Below are 10,818 nucleotides of genomic sequence, written 5' to 3' on the forward strand. Positions count from 1 at the left end.
TTTGTATATTATTAAGTAATATTACATATTAAATTGAACATTACATTTTATTATAGACTGCCATGAACAACCTGCTAGCATGTTTCTTAAAAAAAAAGAAAAAGCATTTTAACGCATCATAAAAAATTTAAAAATTATCACAAGAACTACTCAGTTATGATTTCTTTGTTGGTGGTCCTGTACAAGATTTTTATAGTAATGCTTATATATTTGACACTAGTTGAATTAAATTATTTGAGTTAAAGGCTCAGGGTTTCCTCGAAAGCAGTCTGATATAAAGGAAGGAGGATAATACGGTTACATAAAACTACTGAAAAAAAAATAAACTCTACAACTCGGCTCTAATGAAGTCTGTTTGAAATGCAACACTCGGCACCTTATTAGCATTTTCAGCATCCAGAACAACCAGGAACAATCTGGAATTCTCTCTCTTCTTTTTTTTTTGGCACTGTTCCTTCTTCGAGTTTCTTTGTTTCAGGTCTGTCAAATAAAGATGTCACTGAACATCGCCATGGAAACAGAGGCCTGAAGATCCGCCTTTCTGCTCTGGAGTCGAACAACAGATGGGAAACCTGAGCCAAAACAAAGAAGCTGCCACTGTGCTCATGTTATCATGATTTCAAAACAACTAAATGTTCGAAATCGTTGAGCACATACGGTTGAATTCATAAGTATTGGCACCCTTCAAGAGAATGGTGCTCATTGCAGGCAGCGATTTTTCTACTCAAGGATTTGCAAATGGTACTTACCTCATTTCTTATAAGAACTTCTTTTTGTAAATTTAAATACTACTTCCATTCAAGAACGTATTACAAAAGACTGAGTATATAGTATGTGAAATAAATGCAAAGAAACCCAGATTTTTAAAAAAAATATATATTTTTTTCTCTCCAGAAACTATACAGTTGTTCAAATATAAACAGTTTCAGAAATGCAAAATTCTTCAAAACTTAAAATCGGTCATATTAGATATCACCTCTAATATAGAACACTGTGCAAAAGTTTTAGGCACAAAAATGGATTAAAAATAATGAAATTAAATGTTTCAACATTAAAAAAAATACTATAAACAGTAATCAGTGAGCCGTAATTAATGAAACAAAGTCAGTATTTGGTGTGAGACGACCCTTTGCTTAAAAAAAAAAAATTTGTAGTCTCCGGTCCAGTGAGTGCAGTTTTATGCGGAAATGAACTGTAGGTTCTACTGAGCATCTTACAGAACCAGCCCCAGTTCTTCTGGACACTTTGACTGTCACACATCTTCATTTTGTTTTCTTTTTTCATCTGAAAAATGCTCTCTTATGAAATATGCTGGGCGGCACGGTGGTGTAGTGGTTAGCGCTGTCGCCTCACAGCAAGAAGGTCCGGGTTCGAGCCCCGTGGCCGGCGAGGGCCTTTCTGTGTGGAGTTTGCATGTTCTCCCCGTGTCCGCGTGGGTTTCCTCCGGGTGCTCCGGTTTCCCCCACAGTCCAAAGACATGCAGGTTAGGTTAACTGGTGACTCTAAATTGAGCGTAGGTGTGAATGTGAGTGTGAATGGTTGTCTGTGTCTATGTGTCAGCCCTGTGATGACCTGGCGACTTGTCCAGGATGTACCCCGCCTTTCACCCGTAGTCAGCTGGGATAGGCTCCAGCTTGCCTGCGACCCTGGAGAACAGGATAAAGCGGCTAGAGATAATGAGATGAGATGAGATGAGATGAAATATGCTGCTCAGACATTTACAAACATTTTTTTTTCTGTAACATTTAATTTTGTGCTGGAAAAAATATGAACGTTTGGAACGCTAAAATGTTTTTGTACTGACTCGATAATGCAGAGATGCCAACATACACGATATGGGCGTAGCAGCTATGGATTTGAAGCGCAATTACGGTGCAATGTGTAAACCTGAAAATAATACGTTTTTCATAGCCTGGCAAGCCAGACTAAATGTGAATATTTAGTCTGGTCTCGGTCGTAAACATTTCCGAAGGGTGTGGGTAGGAACAACCCGTTGTCTTTCAAACTGTCTCTGTGCGTATAGGCCAACGCTCTGACCAATCAGCGCAACAGTGACTGTGACGTAGTCAGAGCGACAGAAAGCAGTGGGGGAGGGTAAACAGCTGGTAGATCAGACTTTAGCCATAGCCGGTCGGCAAAACAGTAAAAATGTCCTTCTTGAAAAGGAATGAGTGGAGAGCCTCTTCCTGCTCATGTTTCAACGAAAACTCCAAGTCTAATTCTTCTAAAACTGATTCCAAAGCGGAGTCAAACGAGCGCTGTTCAATAGCCGTAGCCATCTTTCCTGTTGTGCTTTCTCCAGCGTCGCACAGCCTTGTCGGCACTCCTGCAAAAGCCCGCCCAAAGAATCCAAACAAAAACCTTGCGTTGTGATTGGTGGGCACGATTTGATGCCCGGGGTGTGTTGTTGATATGGTCCGAGGCTAGACCCACTCGTAGGCAAAAATATTTTTGGCCGCTAGGCGGGTGGGTCTAGTTTACTAGGCTACGTTTTTCAACCAGTTTTGCCTGTGTATCGATTGAATCAGTATATTTGAGGTGTTCTGACTGTTCCACATGTCATTGTTTACACTGATTTAGATAATTCTGGGAATTTCCGTATCCTTATCCACAAGCTGTGCTGTGATTGACCGAGAGGTGACCTGATTCATGCTTTTAGCCAATCACAGCACGTGTTAAATGCGGTGCTCAGAAATGCATCGTAGTGATGCGTAGTCATCTTCCTGGAAGCAAAGTGTCTTCGTCAGTTGTGTTCCAGAACTGAAACTTTTGATTTTTCTCACAAACTAGTGTCAGGTGTGAAGTGAAGACAGACCATGGATTGTGAATGGCCGGGTGGCATGGTGGTGTAGTGGTTAGCACTGTCGCCTCACATCCTATCACAACCTATCCTAAGGTCCGGGTTCGAGCCCCGTGGCCGGCGAGGGCCTTTCTGTGCGGAGTTTGCATGTTCTCCCCGTGTCCGCGTGGGTTTCCTCCAGGTGCTCTGGTTTCCCCCACAGTCCAAAGACATGCAGGTTAGGTTAACTGGTGACTCTAAATTGACCGTAGGTGTGAATGGTTGTCTGTGTCTATGTGTCAGCCCTGTGATGACCTGGTGACTTGTCCAGGGTGTACCCCGCCTTTCGCCCGTAGTCAGCTGGGATAGGCTCCAGCTCGCCTGTGACCCTGCACAGGATAAGCGGTTACAGGTAATGGATGGATGGATTGTGAATGATGGAATCTCCGCCTAAAAAGAGGAGGCTTTTGAGGGGAGGAGCAATGTGTACCACCACACGAAAACCACCAAATACAATTCCTACAAATCAGCTGTTGAGACGACAAAATGTTAAGTCCAGACTGGTGCACAGTTCAGGAAGTAAATGCAGTATTAAGTCTGTTGTTATTGAAAGACTTATGCATAAATCTTTTGTCTTTGACTCTGGCTTTGGTTGTTGATCATAATGAAACTACTGAAACACTTGTCTGTGAAGATTCTCAGTCATCCAGGTACATAGTAATCTGTGGTTGGTAGAAGAGAGCAACTGGACTTGCTTGAAGATTCTTGAAGACGTTTCGCCTCTCATCCGAAAGGCTTCCTCAGTTCTGTCTGACTAATAGGGAGTATCAGGTATTTATCCTCTCATGGATCATCATAGCATCAGAATCAGAATTCTAATGGCTGCATTGTAGGTGGCTGATAAAAGATGTTTTAGACACCTTTTATGTCTAATACTCCCTATTAAGCTGGGCATACACTGTGCGATTTTTGGCCCGATTTTGACACGATTTTCACTCGTGCGACTATTTTGGAGATTGGGCCGAGTTTTGGCTCAATCGTGCGTCTCGGATCGTGTAGTATACATGGGGTAACGACAAGCGATTAACACCTCACGACCTCCTCCCGATCGATCGGATGAAAATCAAACCTGTTTGAAATCCTGAGCATCGGATCCGAGCATCGCATCCGAGCATCGGATCGTATAGTGTAAGAACAAGAATCGTAAGCTGCGTGCTGTTTACCCCTGCGATTCACTCGTACAGTGTGAGCAGCAGCTGAATACCGCTATTGAAAAAAATCGCACAGTGTATGCCCAGCTTTAGTCAGACAGAACTGAGGAAGCCTTTCGGATGAGAGGTGAAACGTTTTCAAGAATCTTCAAGCAAGTCCAGTTGCTCTCTTCTACCAACCACAGATTACTATGTACCTGGATGACTGAGAATCTTCACAGACATGTTTCTACACACTTTGGGATGAGATCCCTTCGACTGGTGCAGGAGTATGAGAGGACTTCCAGAAAACTGGCAGACATTTTAAGGCCAATTTATGCTGACAACGCAGTCCTCGTAGATGGCGTCGTAGACAGCGTCTGCGTAGCCCCCCCACCTTCGCAGACGCTCTGCGCGCACCTCCCAAAAATTGTGACCACCGCAGAAGCCTCGCAGACAAGAGGGCTCTGATTGGTCCACTCTACATCCGCTGTACACGCACTTCCGCTTCCCTACTTTCCCGGTTTGTTTTGTTTTCACGACCGCCATTTTTAAAAACACAAGCGAAGATGGAGCAGCACGAAGAGCAGTTGATCGAGGAAGTGAGGAAGTACGGACATCTATACGACTCCAGTTCTAGTCATTATAAGTAACCGGAGGATAAACACTCCACTAACCACACCCACCAACTACTCCTAGCGATTTCGCGACTTCGCGCCCCCTTGTGTTGTGGCGGTGAATAACATCGCGCATGCCTATTACTCCCCGCTCAAAGATAAATTACAACTGTCTGCGAAAAGCTATCTGCGAAAGCCTTGTCGCAAGAGCATGCAGAGGCCTTTAGCCAGAGAGGATCGTTCATTTTTGTCAACCTGGAACGGCCATCTCTGAACAGAGGTGGGGGTCTAAGACATCTTTTGTCAGCCACCTACAATGCAGCCATTAGAATTCTGATTCTGATGCTATGATGATCCATGAGAGGATAAATACCTGATACTCCCTATTAGTCAGACGGAACTGAGGAAGCCTTTCGGATGAGAGGCGAAATGTCTTCAAGAATCTTCAAGCAAGTCCAGTTGCTCTCTTCTACCAACCACAGATTACTGAAACACTGTATTACAGTTAGTTTTTTTTTTTTTTCTTTTTTATCAGACATCTAATTTTTAAATTATCTAATTATCTAAATCTAATTTTAAAAAATTAGATGTCTGATAAAAAAGAAAAAAAAAAACTAACTATATTTAATATAAGACATAATGAACATAATCGAAAGAACTGTATTACAGTACAAGCTCGGTTATCTGAACCCTTTTTATCTGAACATCCTCTTAGTCAGCCAAACTTTTTCCCCAGAGTTTGGATAATTGAGCTCATACTGTACAGTAATCCCTGCATTTATTTTCCTCAAAAAGTAGCTCAAAATAGTCTAGATTGCATCTCTGAGCTTCCCTGAAATTTGTTTTCTGGGGGCCTCGGCGGTCTGCAGACCCTCAGTCTAATAGGCAGCCTTGCTTCACTCGTCTTCATCCCACTGCACTCGGAGATGCTACTCTTTTTCATTTGTCAATGTTGGCATCTCTGATAATGTAGAAGTCGTAAAATAGAACTCTATAACAAAGTTTGTTGGAAAAAAAATAGATTGCCTCGGACTTTTGCACAATACTGTATATATTTAGGCACTGCCTAAACGTGGAGCTCCCAGTGAGTGTAAAATGTGTTCGTAAATAATTCCACATTATTTTTTTTAAAGCAAATTAAAAATAAGCACTAGATAAAACCCCATCTATCTTATTTAACCCTTTGATGCAAAACATGGGTCAAAAGTGACCCGGCTGAGTTTTTATCTTCTATATCTTTGCAATAAATTAATTCCATCATTTAGTATTCAAGGTATTCCTCAATTAACTTGTTTCTGATCATCATACATCCTTATTTTATTTTTTCCTTTCTTACTTTTTGAATAAAAACCCTTTTTGTATCACTACCCTTCTAATGCATAACATGGGTCAAAAATGACCTGCGTTCATTTTCCAGGTTATTTCATGTACGGCTGAGTGTTTCTATGATCTACTTTTGAAATAAATTCATTTTGTCATTTACTTTTCCAAATATGCAGTAAATATCTTGTTTTTGTTTGGCACAAATCAGCATTTTTATTTTTCCTTTCTTAAGTTATGAACAAGCACAGCTTTTGTAATTCTATATCAAGTTTACACACATGGGTCAGAACCGACCCGCATGCATTTACTCCAGCGTTTGGTGGGAACTGTGAATTGTGCTTGTGTCAGACATTTCACAGCTCAGCACAGCGCCCTTTGCCCATCTCATACATGCAAGTAATGTTTTTCAATTGTTCGAACATTACCTTAGAAAAAATTGATTATGTTTAGGTTACCTTGAGAGTGAGTAGATTACTTGTCAGAAAGTTACAAGTAATTACTGTTAGCTACCGAGCTGTTGACGTATTCTACTTTAGTTAGCTAATTTTATTGTAGTTGGCTTAGTGAACTACATAGTTAATAAATAAATAATTGGCCCCATTCACTGCTAAAGTAATTACTTGAAGCAAATTATTATTATAATATTAAGACATTTAATTTTAAATCACACTTGGATGACCCATGTGTAGTAATATAAAAATTATTTTTGTTCATAAAGTAGGAAAGAAAAAATTAAATTAATGATTTGTGATATATATATATATATATATATATATATATATATATCTCATCTCATCTCATTATCTCTAGCCGCTTTATCCTGTTCTACAGGGTCGCAGGCAAGCTGGAGCCTATCCCAGCTGACTACGGGCGAAAGGCGGGGTACACCCTGGACAAGTCGCCAGGTCATCACAGGGCTGACACATAGACACAGACAACCATTCACACTCACATTCACACCTACGCTCAATTTAGAGTCACCAGTTAACCTAACCTGCATGTCTTTGGACTGTGGGGGAAACCGGAGCACCCGGAGGAAACCCACGCGGACACGGGGAGAACATGCAAACTCCGCACAGAAAGGCCCTCGCCGGCCACAGGGCTCGAACCCGGACCTTCTTGCTGTGAGGCGACAGCGCTAACCACTACACCACCGTGCCGCCCAGACTGACAAACAGATCCTGGCTAACCAACCGGACATAGTGGTGGTGGACAAAGAGCAGAAGAGGGTGGTGGTGATAGATGTGGCGATCCCAGCTGACGCCAACATCAGGAAGAAGGAACATGAGAAACTTGAGAAGTATCAAGGGTTGAAAGAGCAGCTGGAACGGATGTGGAAGGTCAAGGGTTGCATGGTCCCCGTGGTAGTGGGGGCACTTGGGGCAGTAACCCCCAAACTGGGAGAGTGGCTCCAGCAAATCCCAGGAACAACATCTGAAGCCTCAGTCCAGAAGAGCGCAGTCCTAGGAACATCGAAGATACTGCGCAGAACCCTCAAACTCCCAGGCCTCTGGTAGAGGACCCGAGCTTGAGGATGACATGGATACCACCCCCCCGCCGGGGGTGAGAAGGAGATTTATATATATATATATATATATATATATATATATATATATATATATATATATATATATATAAGTATGCATAAAAAATAGTTTAGGGCCTATATTATTGCACATAATAATTGTGGTAATTAAAAACAAGATATTTAAAGAATACTTGGAATATTCAATCATAAAATAAATTGATTTCAAAAGATAGAGCAAAGAAAAACTCAGCATGAAATAACCTGGAAAATGAATGCGGGTCATTTTTGACCCATGTTGTGCATTAGAAGTGGTGTGCATATGCTTGCATCAAAGGGTTAAATAAAGACACAAATTTCGTTGTCCAGTGGTCAAGTGTTTATGACATATGTTGCCTTTCACTTACAATCGGGTTCCCTGTGGTGGTACACGGATGTAGTTCGTAAGTACGGATGTTGTACGGTCGCAAAAAACATCAAAACTCAGGTCAATGCATTACTATATTCTCTTAAGTATGACGCTCCACTATAACAGGCTGATTGAAAGAGTTTAATGAACTAAGCCCATCCTGAGAGCAATCCACATCCCTTGTGAACGTCACCAGGAATTGTTTGTTGTAGTCAGAAGAGAATATAATTATTATTTTTTTTTTTACCCATGAAGACCATTTACGTTTTTCCCCTCCCGTTTTTGTCCCCAATTTGGTCACCTGGCAATTCCCACCCGTCATCCAGCTCCAACACCAAGCATCTGGAGAGGGTAAAGGCTAACATGTAGCATCTCCGTGACATGTTTGAACTGCTGCTCATGCTGCATCACAGGGTGGTGGAACAGCCTGGGAGGAAAGCGCTATCTGCCTTCTTATGCATACATTACTCAGCTGGCTCCCATCCACGGATCGCTGTGGGATTTGAACTCATGATCTCACAATGTCATGTCATATTTAATGAAGGTAGAATCGCATACAAAGAAAAGTCTTAAAGCCTCGGTGGACACGCATTAGTAACACTTCATGTGGTTTTGTTGCTGGGGGTTCATGAAATCTGCAAACGTACATCTGGATCAACACTTGCAGGTAGTATTGATGGTTGATCACTTGTTGCATGTGTTATCTATTTCAGATGTCAAGGATGTCAATCATTTTGGATCTGAACAAATCTATTTCGCTAATCTCTAATGTCCTTCTTGTCTTCAAAGCTGCCAAAGTGCTGAGAAGCGTAGCACAATGGTGGATTAGTTTGACACATTCCCTTCCTAATCTCCCTTGATTTCAGCCCCTGCCCCCTGCTCAGCCTCAGCTGTTGTACCCCATGGGTTTGACCCAAGAACCATCATCAGAAACTAACATACTTCACTCAGTGCCAGGTGGAAACTCTTTAGCAGAGGCCACCTGTTCCCTACTTCAGCTTTTGCTTGGGGTCAGGTGGTGGCTGTTGAGGGGGCACCTGCAACAAAGGGGCCATCCGGATATGGACAAGAGCACGCATGTAACCAGGGCCCCCTATTTACCCTTGTTTCTTTTCAATACTCACGATTGTTAAGTGCACTCTTATGGTTCTGGTCACTTTTGCAATTCGGACACTCCAAGTTTATGCTGTAGATGGTGGAAAAAAGATTCTTTCCATCCATCTGACAATCATCTTCTGTTCCATGCTGTATTTGAGAGAAAAACGAGACATGGTGAAAGAGTAGAAAAAAGCAATTATACTACAGTAGATTTGTTAATGAGGCTTCTAGGAACAGGAAACAAAAGTTGCTCATTTCCCATGTCACGGCATGTAGCACAGGTCCCCGTCGTCAAGGAGGTCCAGGATGAGTGGTCTGGTCTTATGAGCTTAAATACGACACGGTTTCTTTGATCGTGTCAGCTGATTTTTAAGCTTTTGTGGAAGGCAAAAAAAAAAAAAAAACGAGAAAAGTGCAAGAGGATTGGTGCAACTGGACCAGCTTTCTCTGCTTACACGCTCATTGCTCTTTTCAAAATCTGGTCACGAGGCTACACGGAAGGACGTAGGAAGTCATCTGGACATGATCAGATATATTATTTGTGATCACATGATAAAAGCTCATGCACCAGGGCTCAATATCACGCTCAATTATAACACCAGTTTTACAAAACGGATATATCCTGGCACGCACTTCAGGAATACCCAGCTCTTACAGTTTTGGCTTGGTCCCACTCAATTGTATTTGGTAAATGCTTGTTTTCTTTAGCTGAGAAAACACTCCAGTGTTGGTTTAACCTCATGCTTAATGATGAATTTTCAGGACTAATGTGAAAAGAAAACGACTGGAGGTTGGGATTTCAATAACAACAACAAACCAACTCATAATGCCCGTTGGAGATGGAGTGCCATTCTGGAACACTGACAGCATGAGCCCTCTCAAGGCTGAGCTATGTGCCTTAAAATTGTACTGAAGAACAATTGTTCCAGTTAAGTGGTTCCATTTGGCGTGTGGAACCAGTTTATGATCTTATAACACTCTGCTCAAGTTAGATTAGATTAGATTAGATTCACTTTATTCATCCCACATCGGGGAAATTCACGTGTTACGATAGCAAGAAAATGTCAAACAGATAACAAATAAAACTGAAATAAAAATTAGACAAACGAAGGATTAAATACAGGGGGCTATTTGCATTATCTACCGTGAAAAAGTATAGAAAAATTGCCTTATTGAGAGGCTCAGAAAAATTGCACATTACAGGTAGACTCTGTATATATATATATATATATATATATATATATATATATATATCATTCTCATTATCTCTAGCCGCTTTATCCTGTTCTACAGGGTCGCAGGCAAGCTGGGTCCTATCCCAGCTGACTACGGGCGAAAGGCGGGGTACACCCTGGACAAGTCGCCAGGTCATCACAGGGCTGACACATAGACACAGACAACTATTCACACCTACAGTCAATTTAGAGTCACCAGTTAACCTAACCTGCATGTCTTTGGACTGTGGGGGAAACCGGAGCACCCGGAGGAAACCCACACGGACACGGGGAGAACATGCAAACTCCGCACAGAAAGGCCCTCGCCGGCCACGGGGCTCAAACCCGGACCTTCTTGCTGTGAGGCGACAGCGCTAACCACTACACCACCGTGCCGCATATATATATATATATATAAGTATGCATAAAAATAGTTTAGGGCCTATATTATTGCACATAATAATTGCATCGATGAGAGATGGCAGAGGTAGTAGTGGTGAAGTAGTGCAAATTAAACGACAAACAGGTTATTGGTGCTACGTTACAAGTTGTGGATGTTATACAGTCTGAGTTGAGGAATATCTTTTCATGTTTTGTTTTCCTTGAGAAATTTAATGAAATGAGTGCGATCGCAAAATACCTTTAACCCTTTCAGAACCGCCA

Source organism: Neoarius graeffei, chromosome 26 (assembly GCF_027579695.1).
Source record: "Neoarius graeffei isolate fNeoGra1 chromosome 26, fNeoGra1.pri, whole genome shotgun sequence".
Lineage (NCBI taxonomy): Eukaryota > Metazoa > Chordata > Actinopteri > Siluriformes > Ariidae > Neoarius > Neoarius graeffei.